This window comes from Oncorhynchus nerka, linkage group LG5, assembly GCF_034236695.1.
Source record: "Oncorhynchus nerka isolate Pitt River linkage group LG5, Oner_Uvic_2.0, whole genome shotgun sequence".
Classification (NCBI taxonomy): domain Eukaryota; kingdom Metazoa; phylum Chordata; class Actinopteri; order Salmoniformes; family Salmonidae; genus Oncorhynchus; species Oncorhynchus nerka.
This window is the reverse complement of record NC_088400.1, coordinates 24,739,945-24,753,701: the sequence shown is the minus strand read 5'-3', so window position 1 is coordinate 24,753,701 and position 13,757 is coordinate 24,739,945. Positions and strand designations below refer to the sequence as shown.

At 41.5% G+C, this 13,757-nt stretch overlaps 1 long non-coding RNA gene across 1 annotated transcript; it reads left to right on the top strand.

The window, feature by feature from the left end:
- Nucleotides 1-1,082: 1,082 nt before the first annotated feature.
- LOC115129899 (uncharacterized) lies at nt 1,083-4,441 on the top strand. The gene is made up of 2 exons (XR_003863694.2): nt 1,083-3,197; nt 3,576-4,441. It is a non-coding gene; the product is annotated as an uncharacterized LOC115129899 (long non-coding RNA).
- Nucleotides 4,442-13,757: the final 9,316 nt, after the last annotated feature.

Sequence of the window (13,757 nt, the reverse complement as noted above, 5' to 3'; positions counted from 1 at the left end):
GGGCGGGGCATAGACTACCTTGATGTATGGATTTACAGGAACCTGTAAACATGAATGACTTAAAGAAATGTTTGGTTACTGAATTAATCCATTATTGTAAAGTAATCCATTGAGTTTGGAAAACATGTACTTCCATTTTCTCTATTTGTATTTACTGAAATGCATTTGTGTACTTCTTCTCATTCCAAATAAACTACTATAGCAGCTTAAAGACTTTAAATAGGTTTTACCATTATGATAATATTGTGCCACTTGTCAGAGTAGTAACACCAATGATACAGTTTAGGTCATTTTTGATTTTCTGAAATGGAGACCACAGATGCTCAAACCTAAGGTCATTAACCCTTTAAAAGAATTTACAAAGGTGATATGATTAATCATGTTTCTCACAATGTAGCTTCCCTTCATTTAAATTGAGTAATACCTCATGACATTTAAGATTGAGACACACAAAATGTCAATGGAATAATCCTCACATTTATGACACATTTATAGACCCCTCTCCCAACAATAGTTTGCCACTGAAGGGAATGCTCAGGGTCCTTGTAGAAAACCCTTACAGTCCCTCTCCTGAACAATAACACAGCCCTCTCTAACTTTTGAAACAAGTAGCCTACCTGCCCCCAACTACAACTCTATTTTATTTATTTATTGATTTAAACAATATATTAAATGTTTTTTTCCTTGTTTTTTTCCTTTGTAGCATTCAAAGCAATAGAGATACTGAATCTCTAAAGGGCAATTGATGATGATAATGACGATAAAACCAGTAGTGATCAGCCATTTACAAATGAGAGTGATGGAGGGATGAATACTGCTGGGGAAACAATGAGTAGTGTTGAGAGTAGACCTGTAAATGACCACTCTAGACTAAGACGTTGGAGTAGAACGTCATAAAGTTATGGTAGTGTTCCCAGAACCAGCAAGTAAGTACTTTCATCCGTTGCATTTCACAAAATCAATTAGGAAAAAGGTTGGGGTGATTAGGGATGCCAAACCACTGGGTTATGGGAAGGTTCTGATCATTGCAAATAGTAAAACAAAATATATATACTCACTATATTGGGGTCGGGTGAAATGTCACATTCATGATGTTACGTCTAAACTGAGAGGAGTAATTGCTGGGATGCCTGTGGAAATGACCACGGAAGAAGTTAAGGCTTCCCTGAAAGGAGGAAAAGTTATGGAAGCCAAAAGGATGAAAAGCAAAAAGAGTGGCGGTCGAGTGGACACTACAACTGTACTGTTACACATTGAGGGGAACCTGACGAATAGGGTGCAGCTAGGATCACTACTCAGTTATCCGGTTAGCTAAAGCAGCCTAACGCTTCGAAGACACCGGCTGCGAATTGCATCACTGCTGCATAACATTTTGCGAGGCAATGCTGCATAACATTTTGCGCAGCTAGGCAACTATACTGATGCAGGTACCTTTTGCAAATGGTCGCATGCGGTTGGACACATGGAGGAGAGAATCATTTTCGCAGTATCCTCAAAACCGTGTCTTTTTGACACAACTGCTGACAGCTACAGGGACATAAACACAAAAAAATGCTGATTGGAGACAAGGGTCCACGATAGTAGAATTGCCAGGTCAGTTTAGTAGTGAGCTTGTGCTAGATGTGGCTAGTTAGCGTTAGCTAGCTTGCTAACCTAGCCAATGAAGTGGGTGTGTAAAATAAATAGTCAAATAAATTATGCTAGTTACTACCCCTGATAACTTTACCAAATAATCATGTTTGAAAGAGTGTGAGTGTGTATGCTAGATAAATAGTAATAGAAATAGTAGATACTACTGTACCCCTGATAATTTGGTCAGATAACCGTGTGTGTGTGTGTCTATGTGTACAGTAGGTGACATGTCCATGATAGCTATCTAATAACTATAGTTATGCTAGGTAATGGTTTGGCTTATCATGTTCATGTCTATTGTTAGAGTTGCGTAAATTCGAATCTGGTATCACGATAAATTTAACAATGAATCACCGATTTTATACTATATATTTTTTATTTGCTCAGTAATAAATGGCTAATGCAACTATCGCTCACTGTAATACCATGCAGGGCAGAACAGAGAACTGACAAGATGTATGTAAACAGTATTCTTTATACTGTGATAGACAGTTCCAACCCGTCTGTTGGCCTATCACAGTAGGGACTGGGCGTGGTTTAAACTTGCTCAGCCTATTGCAGGCGCTCAGGCGGGTCCCCGCCTCTTGGCGCTTCTGTTGATAGATGTAACTGTTGCTGTGAAGAACATCCATGCGCTCATGCTCCATACCGTTATCTCGCACCTGGCTCCTGTTATCTAACAAAAGACCGCTTGTTCTCGCAACACCCCATGCTACTCTGTATTTTTCCATCATGACAAAGGCCCATGGCCCTGAAGCTTTTAACAATGTTTCAAGTTAGCTATGTTGCATAACACATACATACATCCACACAAGCCAACAGCAGATAATATTCAATCATATATATGGTAATGGCTATAATGTAAAACACAGGATCCAACACTATGTAGAAGAAGAGAAAGGAGGAAGTGGAGAGGACTCAGGGACAGGTATCAGAGAGAGAGAAGGGCAGAGAAAGAGAAGAAGAGGTCTGGGTCAGCAGCTTCAGGTCAGCAGCCTTGGCACTTCTGCCACATTCTTTATTTTCTGGATCCATGTATTGTGCCTAGGACAACGAGTGGCCATTTAACAGCTAGACCCACTACTACTTCATCCACAAGTGTTGTCCCCACCGGTGCATCAAGACCCTCAATGTCACCTTCAAATGCGACCATCACCTCCACCGGTGGAGTGAGACCTTCTACAACATCATCCACGAGTATGACCATGGAAGATGATGAAATGGAGGAAGCACCTCTGGATCTAGGACCACCTGAGATTATTATGAACCTCACGGAAGTGACCACCGAGGACCTCGTTGAACAGGATGTGGCCGTGGAGAGAAACAGAGAGAGAAACGAAGAGGAACAACGTCACACCAGTCCCCAGATCCACTCAACTCATTTCAGCAGAGGCTCCTCCAAGCCGTTGAGAGGGATGCTGCCCAACCTGATGCTCATAGGAAGGAGAATGAAGAGACCCTCTTTGCCATGAGCCTGGTGCCAACACTGAAGAGGCTGCCTCAGCAAAGAAAAGCAGCAGTCAAGGTTAAAATGTATCAGCTGCTTTTCGAAGCCGAGTTCAATGGTACGTTTTTTTCTCTCCACATCACAGGTAGTGTCATAAGTGTGCAACAGTGAAGTAAAGTAGGTCATTTTTACAGTATAGTCATGTAGATTAATTGGTATTAAGTATTAATATGAGGCAAATGTATAGCTGTTGTTTCTGGGTTAGAAAATATCCTAAAACAGTTTGCCGTCTAAATATCTGCCTGTCATATTCATATTTTGATCTGAAATACAAATTCCATGAGTAAACAGCAAGTATTACCAACTTTACCACACTGTTCCTATATTTATGCCACTAACTACACTATACAAGCAGTATTTAGTTAACATAAATCTCACCTTTTATGGTGTCATATTATGTTAAGCTTGTATGTGTTATTTTTCTCTTCCCTTTCAGAAATGGAGTCAATTTAGCCAACCAGCTCACAGGAAAGACAGGAAGAGGAGAGGAGTTGCCGGGGCCGACCAGCTCACAGGAAGAGGAGTTGTCTGGTTGTTGTTTTGACCTCCCTCGTTGTACCTTTCTTTTCACACACATCAGTTCTGTTTAAATTCAGTCAATTCATTTGTTTATAAAGTCTTAGGATAGCATTCGTTATTAGTGTTACATAGATTTCTGAATTGAAACTCATACGAAGTTTTCACAGATGCTCTTGGTCTCTTACAAGACTAAAGGTCAATATATTTCTTTCATTTAAAACCACTTGAAAACCAGGGTGTTGAAACTTTTTGTGAAGTTCTGTTCCATCGACTGGTCCGTGACATCCAGGGGCCATTTGTTTGTTTAGCTGTGTTATGGCTACATATTATTCCCTTTTTCTCAGAGACAGAGACACACACACACCTCTTCGTACTTCAGATCTCCAGTGCCCTGCCCTCTCTCTCTTTATGGCCATGTCTGAAGTTCCCCTACTACGTCTAGGCTTTATGAGTAGTCCCTGTATCGGTCTGCAGTTGTGCCAAAAATACATGCTCTTGCTGTTCTCTTACAGGTTACAGGCTACACATTCATTTTTTAAATATATTTTTTTACACGCACACACACACACCTCTTTCAATAGTTTAATTTTTGTAAACATTTTTACAGCACACATACCTGTCATGTTCTTTCCTGTACTTGAATACTTATTCAATTATAATGTTTTCATAGTCAGTTGTTTCAGTTGTTTATTAATATCTCATTTAGACTTAATCTGCTTATTTCTTCCCTACACCTTTGCTGATCTAAGACAAGATGAAAGTAAAAACACGTTCTCTTCCTAATTCGTTTTTTTCCCACCTGTAATTTGTCAGGCCAGTGAACATGGTGGTAAACTGTACTAGGTAAACTGTTACCTAGGTTACCCTTCCCTTTGTTATCATACTAACTGTATGTCGTATAACCTTAATTAGTGCTCCCGCTCACCTGGTGTACCATGCCAGGTGTGTATAATACTGACGTTAGTGGGAGAGGGAAGGGTTTAAGGTGTGGTCTTTACTCACAAATTTCACTTAAATATAACTTCCAAATGAAGAGAGACAATGATACATAAAGTAATCTGGGGGGAAAATGCAATTTTATGGACAACGGTGGATGGTTCTTAAAATAACCTTTGTGTTATGGGGCTCTTAAAAGAGCCGTTTCACTCCACGGCATACTGCCATGGGACTTCACCTGCTGGCGATGAGAAGTAGGTGGTCAGCTTTTCCCTCACCTGGAGTGCCTGTCTGGGGGCGTTGTTGGCACCTGCACTGGTGACATCAGGAAGATGTGATTTTAGCACGTAAATCTTGGTGGGGCAAACAAACAAAAGAATATGGGCTGCATGCCAGCAAAGCCACTACACTACACTAAACAATACATAAACTGCACTATAACGGTGACAAATGGTGCCCACAAACTCTTATGACCTACATAAAGCTTCCCCAACAGCAGAGTCCCAACATCTTACCACTGCTACATCTGGCTATCAGCAGAGCCTTGTCTGGCAGCGAATCAATTCATTCAGCCTCATTTACTGCCTTTAAAAAAAAACATAACTTACAGTGGCGATTTTAGCATGTAAATCTTGGTGGGGCAAAAAGAAAAGAAAAGTGGGCTGCATGCCAGCAAAGCCACTACTCAATACTAAACAATACATTAATTGCACTATAACGGTGACAAACGGTGCCCACAAACTGTTAGGGCCTACATAAAGCTGTCCCTACAGCAGAGTCCCAACACGTACCAGTTCATTCAGCCTCATTTACTGCCTTTAAAAAAAACATAGCTGATATGGCTCACTTGCTTAAACAAATTTGGTTTATACTGACATTTGAGATGTACAAACTATGGCATAAGGGGACGACAAGCCGATAAGAGGCAATCCATCATTTCGATTAATTTACGCTGTTAGTATCCCATATGTCTCAGCCTAATAATTTTGTCTATTTTCTCCTCTTAATTTCGCCTACTGTTCTGACTTGGTGCTGCACATGTAGCTATAACCTGTTTTTGAGAAATATAATGATTGAATATTGTAAGAGCTTTTCACTGCCCCATCTGCCCTGAATGACTGGTCGCCACTGGTAATGTGCAACATAGATCTTGACGTATGTTTCAGAAAAGGGAACTGGTTTCAAATTGGTGCTTTAACAAAGCAAACTCAGAACTTTTTGACACTTTGTGTGAAAAATAGGGTCATAAATTGTCAATGGAAAGGTCGGTAGAAGACTGTGCTGCATCTGTCAATTCAGTCATATTGGATGCTGCCTTATTGGCTATTCCAATAAGAGGGGGGAATGGTAGACTAAAGATAGTTCCTTGGTGGACTGAAGCATGTACTAAGGCCATCAATTGTGATCATGCTTTTAAAACTTTGAAGAATCATTTTACATTTGATAGCATGATAGTCTTTCAGAGAAAGAGAGCGTTGGCTAGGAAAGCCATTAAGAATGCAAAGAAAGGTGCAAGGTGGGAATTCTGTTCTTCTGGGAAGGGAAACAACTGGGGGATGTGTGGAAAATGTTAAAGAGAATGATGGGGAAAGGAATGACAGTACAGATACCGTGTTGGCTGAGGGAAATGTTAAAGAGAATGATGGGGAGAGGAATGACAGTACAGATACCGTGTTGGCTGAGGGAAATGTTAAAGAGAATGATGGGGAAAGGAATGACAGTACAGATACCGTGTTGGCTGAGGGAAATGTTAAAGAGAATGATGGGGAAAGGAATGACAGTACAGATACCGTGTTGGCTGAGGGAAATGTTAAAGAGAATGATGGAGAGAGGAATGACAGTACAGATACCGTGTTGGCTGAGGGAAATGTTAAAGAGAATGATGGGGAGAGGAATGACAGTACAGATACCGTGTTGGCTGAGGGAAATGTTAAAGAGAATGATGGGGAGAGGAATGACAGTACAGATACCGTGTTGGCTGAGGGAAATGTTAAAGAGAATGATGGGGAGAGGAATGACAGTACAGATACCGTGTTGGCTGAGGGAAATGTTAAAGAGAATGATGGGGAGAGGAATGACAGTACAGATACCGTGTTGGCTGAGGGAAATGTTAAAGAGAATGATGGGGAAAGGAATGACAGTACAGATACCGTGTTGGCTGAGGGAAATGTTACGTCTGTTTCAAACAAAGAATAAGCAGGTGCTCTAGGAAGAGCTGCATAAAGTTGACAATCTAAGTGATGAATGTAAAAGATGTAAGGAAGAAAGCTAAGAATGCATGAAGGTGTATACCGTAAGAAGTGTGATTGTGGAGAGTCACTGAATGCTTAATTAACCATGTTTGAAATAACGTGGGCCTTGGAGGGGTGGGGTTGCACTGCTCCAGGTGAAGATCGATTATGCTACATTATGTTTAAACATCTGCCTACAGAAGTTCTGGGAAAGATTGAGTTAATTTAAGAAAATATGGAGGAGAGGAGTGCTACCATCAGGATAGAAACGTGCTGTGGTTTTGCCTTTTGTGAAGCCTGGTAAAGATCCATCCAGTCCTGCTAGTTAAAGACCTATTGCACTTACAGTAAATCTCTGTAAACTAATGGAACAGTTGTTTGTAGGCAGATTGATGTGTTATCTGGAACATAGGGGTCTATTAAGTCCATACCAGAGTGGATTCCGAAAAGGAAGGATGGTGCCATTTGGAAAAGGGGAAGGGATATTCCTTATGAAATAGAGAAAATGCGAGGTGCTGTTGTAGCAGTAGAGGAATGGTCTTTATCATGGGGTTTCAAGTTATCTGTCTCAAGGTGCTATTGTAGCAGTAGAGGAATGGTCTTTATCATGGGGTTTCAAGTTATCTGTCTCAAGGTGCTATTGTAGCAGTAGAGGAATGGTCTTTATCATGGGGTTTCAAGTTATCTGTCTCAAGGTGCTTTTGTAGCAGTGGAGGAGTGGTCTTTATCATGGGGTTTCAAGTTATCTGTCTCAAGGTGCTTTTGTAGCAGTGGAGGAGTGGTCTTTATCATGGGGTTTCAAGTTATCTGTCTCAAGGTGCTTTTGTAGCAGTAGAGGAATGGTCTTTATCATGGGGTTTCAAGTTATCTGTCTCAAGGTGCTTTTGTAGCAGTAGAGGAGTGGTCTTTATCATGGGGTTTCAAGTTATCTGTCTCAAGGTGCTTTTGTAGCAGTGGAGGAGTGGTCTTTATCATGGGGTTTCAAGTTATCTGTCTCAAGGTGCTTTTGTAGCAGTAGAGGAATGGTCTTTATCATGGGGTTTCAAGTTATCTGTCTCAAGGTGCTTTTGTAGCAGTAGAGGAATGGTCTTTATCATGGGGTTTCAAGTTATCTGTCTCAAGGTGCTTTTGTAGCAGTGGAGGAGTGGTCTTTATCATGGGGTTTCAAGTTATCTGTCTCAAGGTGCTTTTGTAGCAGTGGAGGAGTGGTCTTTATCATGGGGTTTCAAGTTATCTGTCTCAAGGTGCTTTTGTAGCAGTGGAGGAGTGGTCTTTATCATGGGGTTTCAAGTTATCTGTCTCAAGGTGCTTTTGTAGCAGTGGAGGAGTGGTCTTTATCATGGGGTTTCAAGTTATCTGTCTCAAGGTGCTTTTGTAGCAGTGGAGGAGTGGTCTTTATCATGGGGTTTCAAGTTATCTGTCTCAAGGTGCTTTTGTAGCAGTAGAGGAATGGTCTTTATCATGGGGTTTCAAGTTATCTGTATCAAGGTGCTGTTGTAGATATATGGTGTGTAGAAATTCGAAGAGGGTGGCCAGCAGAGATAGGTGATATGGGCTGAGGGAAGCTGAGGGTTGGGATGTGGAACTGGAGACATGTGGGAGTGGAGTTGCTGAACAGAGGATAGAATGACAGAAAGATAAAAGTCAAAATAAACAAAAAAATTAATGACACTGAGGGGCAACACTCTTACATTTAGTGCCGTGCAGGTGTTTGTTCACGTGTAAACATGCATATACACACACCTGTATTCAAACGCACACGTGCACAACCACATGGACACACACACACATACACGCATGTAAATAGTGCCACACATGCACTCAAACGTATACAGTTGGCCTTGATGTCTTTTGTTTTTACATTGTTGTTTTCCTTTGTTTTTCTCTTGTTCCTTTTGTTGGTTGTTGTTGCATTGGGAGAGTTTTTGTGTGTATGTGTGGGGGGGCGATCCTGGATGGTTGTTGTTGCATTGGGAGAGTTTTTGTGTGTGTGTATGTGTGGGGGGGCGATCTTGGATGGTTGTTGGCCTGGCAGTTAGGCGCTTGGGCCAGAGGCCGATAGGTCGATGGTTCAGGTTGGAGATCTATCGACACACCCTTGGGCGGGGCGCTTGACCTTGATTGCTCCTGTGGGTCGCTCTGGATGGGAGTCTGTTAGTTGACTGAATGTAATGTAAATGTTGAGCGGCTTCACTACAGGTAAATTGTATGTTTTAATATTCAATATTCAACAATAACTAAAATGTTGTTCTGTTGGATTCTGGCTCATACAGGAGTTAATGGAAATAATATAGTAGATATAATATCAAAAAGAGCTGAGAAAAATAATATTGTGGATATACAGGTGGAGTTGGGTTAGATTTCTGGCAGCGACAATGGGATGAAAGTAGTAAGGCCAGACATTTTTATAGTACTAGGAAATCTGTATGGGAGATAATGTCATATAATGGGAACAGAAGGGAGGAGGTTATGTTGTGTAGGATGAGATTAGGGCATAGAGGATTTCATTCCTCTTTAAAATGTACAGGGAAACATGGTACAGGAATGTGTAATGGCTGTTTGGTAGAGGAAACGGTTGAACATTTATTATTATTTTGTGAAATGTATGATGTAGAATGGTAGAGGTTGTTTGACAGGGTCAGAGAGGTTGAACAGGAATGGTGAGTGGATGGGTGCGGTGATGGGAGTAATGAGGTTTGTAGGGAATGCTTTTATTCAATTAGAAATTCTGGGTTAGTTAAGAGAATATAGAGGTATAGATAGGTTGTGACAGGCCTCACACTCCAGTGCAGCAGGTGGTGTATGCAACTGTCATTTGGTTGCGATTCGCCCAAAAAACGTAAAGAAGAAGTCGTGAAGCCCCAGTGGGGTGCAGAAGGAGCAGGCGGCCGTGGGAAGAGGTCGAAAATGGAGGCGGATAGTGCGGACTAAATGGACGAAATGGAGAAAAAGTTGGTGAAGCAACAGCTGTGCTGGAATGAGAACAATATGGGTGTCAGTTCTGATGGTACGGAGCGGGAGGAAGAGGGTCAAGGACCAGAATGGTCAGTGGTGGAAAGACGTAGGAAGAAGAGAGATCATGAGACAGAAAGCAGTGAAGTGCCGAGTGAAGAAAGCATAAAGAGGGCCAAGGTAAGAAGCAAGAGTAATGATGTGTTGGAGTGGAAAGTGGTGAAAGTGTTTGAGGAGACCACAGGGCCTCACTTACAACCTATCCAACTAACTACCGCCGTAGAGAAAGAGGTAGGTGAAGTGAAATTAGCTCGGCTCATTGGAAATGGTAGAATGTTAATATTGTGTGGTAGCTACGCTCAGCAAGGGAAGATTTTAAAAATGGAAAAACTTAATGGGAAAAAGATTAAAAGCCAGGCAGGTACCTGGTGCTTATGCTAGATTGAAGGGAGCCATCACTGGGGTCCAAATATCTATGTCCATAGATGATATTAAAGAAAATGTGAAGGGAGGCAGAGTGATTGAGGCCAAAAGGTTGATCAGTAGGAAAGAGGATCAAAGAAGTGAAAGCTTATCAGTGATGGAGAGGTTTGAGAAAGTCTTGCCGGAAAAAGAATAGAACGGATTCCTTCATTTCAATGTTAGAGAATGTGTCCCATATGCACTGCAGTGTTTTAAATGGCAAAGAATGGGACATGTAGCTGCTCAGTATAAAGGAAAGAAAAGTGTGGAGGGACACATGATTACGGTGGTTGTGGGAGCAATGTGAAGGTTACGTGCTGTAATTGTGGGGGAGAACACAGTGCTGCATTTGGTGAATTTCGGGTACAGAGAGAGGTTAGAGAGGCTCAGAGATATAGGATCAGTCATAATTGATCATGTACAGAGGCCGTAAAACAGATTGGTAAGAACTACCGTGCGGACTGATGGTGCTTATATAGATGTACCTGTAGTAAGTGGACCTACTGTCGGGGCTGGTGCTTCTGATGGTCCTGGCATGGTTTCGAGGCCTGTTCAGAAATCTTGTGCTCAAGGTTATCAATACGACCCGGGTTGAAGGTTATTGCGGAGACGGCAAAAGAGATATTGGGGGTAACAGATGTTACTGTTGAAAAGGTTATTGACATGCTGAACAATCCTAAGGGTGGAGTGTTTCAGCGTGATATAGATACAGTTTAATGGGGTAGGGGGGTTGGGGAAGGTGAGGGGGAGGGTGTGGTACAAGTTAGTAGGAATGTTATTAGTTTTTTTATGTTCATTGTAGTAAAGAATTGGGCAGATCACGATTGATCGTACATTCAGCACAGTAGGTGGCGGCATGCACTTAAACGATTGTTTGCGGACCGCCATGATATCATAGAAAATAAGAAGAAGAAGAAGAAGAAGAAGGGGGAAAAAAGAAGAAAGGAAGAAGCCCAGAGCTGGGCATGTTGGACTGGGACACGTTTTAATACAGCCTCTCATTTTACAGTGGGACTGCCGTGGATCTGTGTAGCCTAGTTATGCTAATATATTTGAGACCAGTTTATTGCAGTTAATTTCATATTTTACTTAATAAGTCAAATATATTTGAGTAGTAAACAGAAAAACAACTAGTCCCAGACAGTTCTCAATAGAACATACCAGAGGGGCATCGTTTACTAGGCTATCTAAATTATAGGGGTCATAGGTTACCACAAGTCTTGGAATACATTGAGTTTGTTGACAAAACAGACCATGGGACGCCTTTTCACACGGATATTTATTTGTCAAAGGTCCGTGGTGGGTCTGTGTAAATAAACTATGTGATTATATTGGAGACAGGTTTATTGCGGTGAATGTCATCTGTTAATTTACTGTTATAGTATTTCTAAGTAGCAGCCATATCAGCCAGGGAAAATAATGGTTCTCACTTTATGATAGAACATTCAGATTTTCTGCCTGACTGTGGCACTCTTTACCTGAATTGTTAGGATTTTCTTGTGATCACAACAAAATACTTATTTTGCTCAAATAGAGATAATTTGTTTTCTTTGAAAAGATGGTCCTGGCTGAGAATATAACATTCTGTTTTCTGCCTGAATGTGGCGCTGTTTGCCATAATTCTCTGGATTATTTTGTGACCAGAACAAATCTTCTTATTTTACTCAACTACAGATTTAATTAAATGGTGTGTCTTTGAAAAGGTGGGCCTGGCTGACATGAAAAATACATTAAGGGGTCTCCCGAGCGGCACAGCTGTCTAAGGCACTGCATCGCAGTGCTTGAGGCGTCACTACAGACCTGGGTTTGATCCCAGACTGCGTCACAACCCGGCCATGACCGGGTGGCGCGCAGTTGGTCCGGGTTAGGGGAGGCTTTGGCCGGGTGGCTTTACTTGTCTCATCGTGCTCTAGCGACTCCTTGTGGCGGGCCGGGCGCCTGCAGGCTGACTTCAGTTGTCAGTTGAACAGTGTTTCCTCCAACACATTGGTGCAGCTGGCTTCAGAGTTAAGCGGGCGGGTCTTAAGAAGCACGGTTTGGCGGGTCATGTTTCCGAGGACACATGACTCGATCTTCTCCTCTCCTGAGCCCATTGGGGAGTTGCAGTGATGAGACAAGATCGTAATTGGATCGCAATTGGATATCACTTAAAGACATTAAGGGGAAAGGATCCAGAGGCTTATTATCATTCTGCACATCTCTTTATTGACAATGCTGGCTGCCATGGTTAACACAAACGCAGGACATTGAATGCTACCTGAATTGACTCAACAATATCAAAAAGGTGTGTATCTGTGTTAGTCAGATTATCCAGTGTCCATAGCAACACTATTGATTATTCTCTACCCCCAGTGTATGTAGTGTACTATGGTGTTAGTCATGTTCTCACTAACAGTCATCTATAATATCTCTCTGTCTCCCCTTCCGGAGGGCCTGAGGCTCTTGGACCGCGACTGAGGACACCCTGGCCTGACACCTGGACGTGCCTGGCCCTATCCCACCTGGCCCCGCTCTACCTGCCTGTTACTTTAAAGTCCACAATTAACATGTACAGATCTGGATCCATTGTCTTACCTACTATTGCAACAACTTCTGTCAATCATTTGACCTTTTATAGAATATTATTTTTTACTAATGACTCCAAGGTTTGTGACTATCAACATTGGCTGCATATCCATTGTCCTTCTTCCAAAGTGTGGACATGCACATTTCTTCTCATCTCAGGGATTTAACAATGATGTAAAGTAGCTGAAACTAATGCTTACACCTATCCAATGCTTGGATATCCATGAGGAGAGGGATGGACAATTGGTATGCAGCCATTGATTTCAGGTGGCTTCATCAACAGATGGGATGTGTACCAAATGGCAACCTATTCTGTATATACAGTTTATTCGGAATGTATTCAGATCCTTTCCCGTTTTTCACATTTAGTTACGTTACCGCCTTGTTTTAAAATGGATTAAATACATTTCCTCATCAATCTACACATAATACCAAATAATGACAAAGCGAAAACAGTTATAAGAAAAAAAATGTAAGATTCTAAAAAATTAAAAACAGACATACCTTATTTAAATAAGTATTCAGACCCTTTGCTATGAGACTCGAAATTGAACTCAGGTGCAGTGACATTCCCCATCCAACCTGACAGATCTTGAGATCTGTCAGGTTAAATCCTCGTGGATTGATGACGAATTGAAAAATTGTATGGTTGAGAGGGATGAGGCAAAAGGAATGGCAAATAAGTCTGGCTGCCCAACTGATTGGCAAACATCCTGCAAGTTGAGAAATCATGTGACTAAACTGAATAAAAAGAAGAAGAAACTACACTATGAAACAAAGATAAATTACATAAAGAATGAAAGTAAAAAGCCTTGGAGCACCTTAAATTACATTTTGGGCAAAAAGGCAAACATCTCCATCGTTCAATGAATCAGATGGCTCATTCATCACAAAACCCACTGGTATTGCCAACTACTTTAATGATTGTTTCATTGGCAAGATTAGCCAATTTA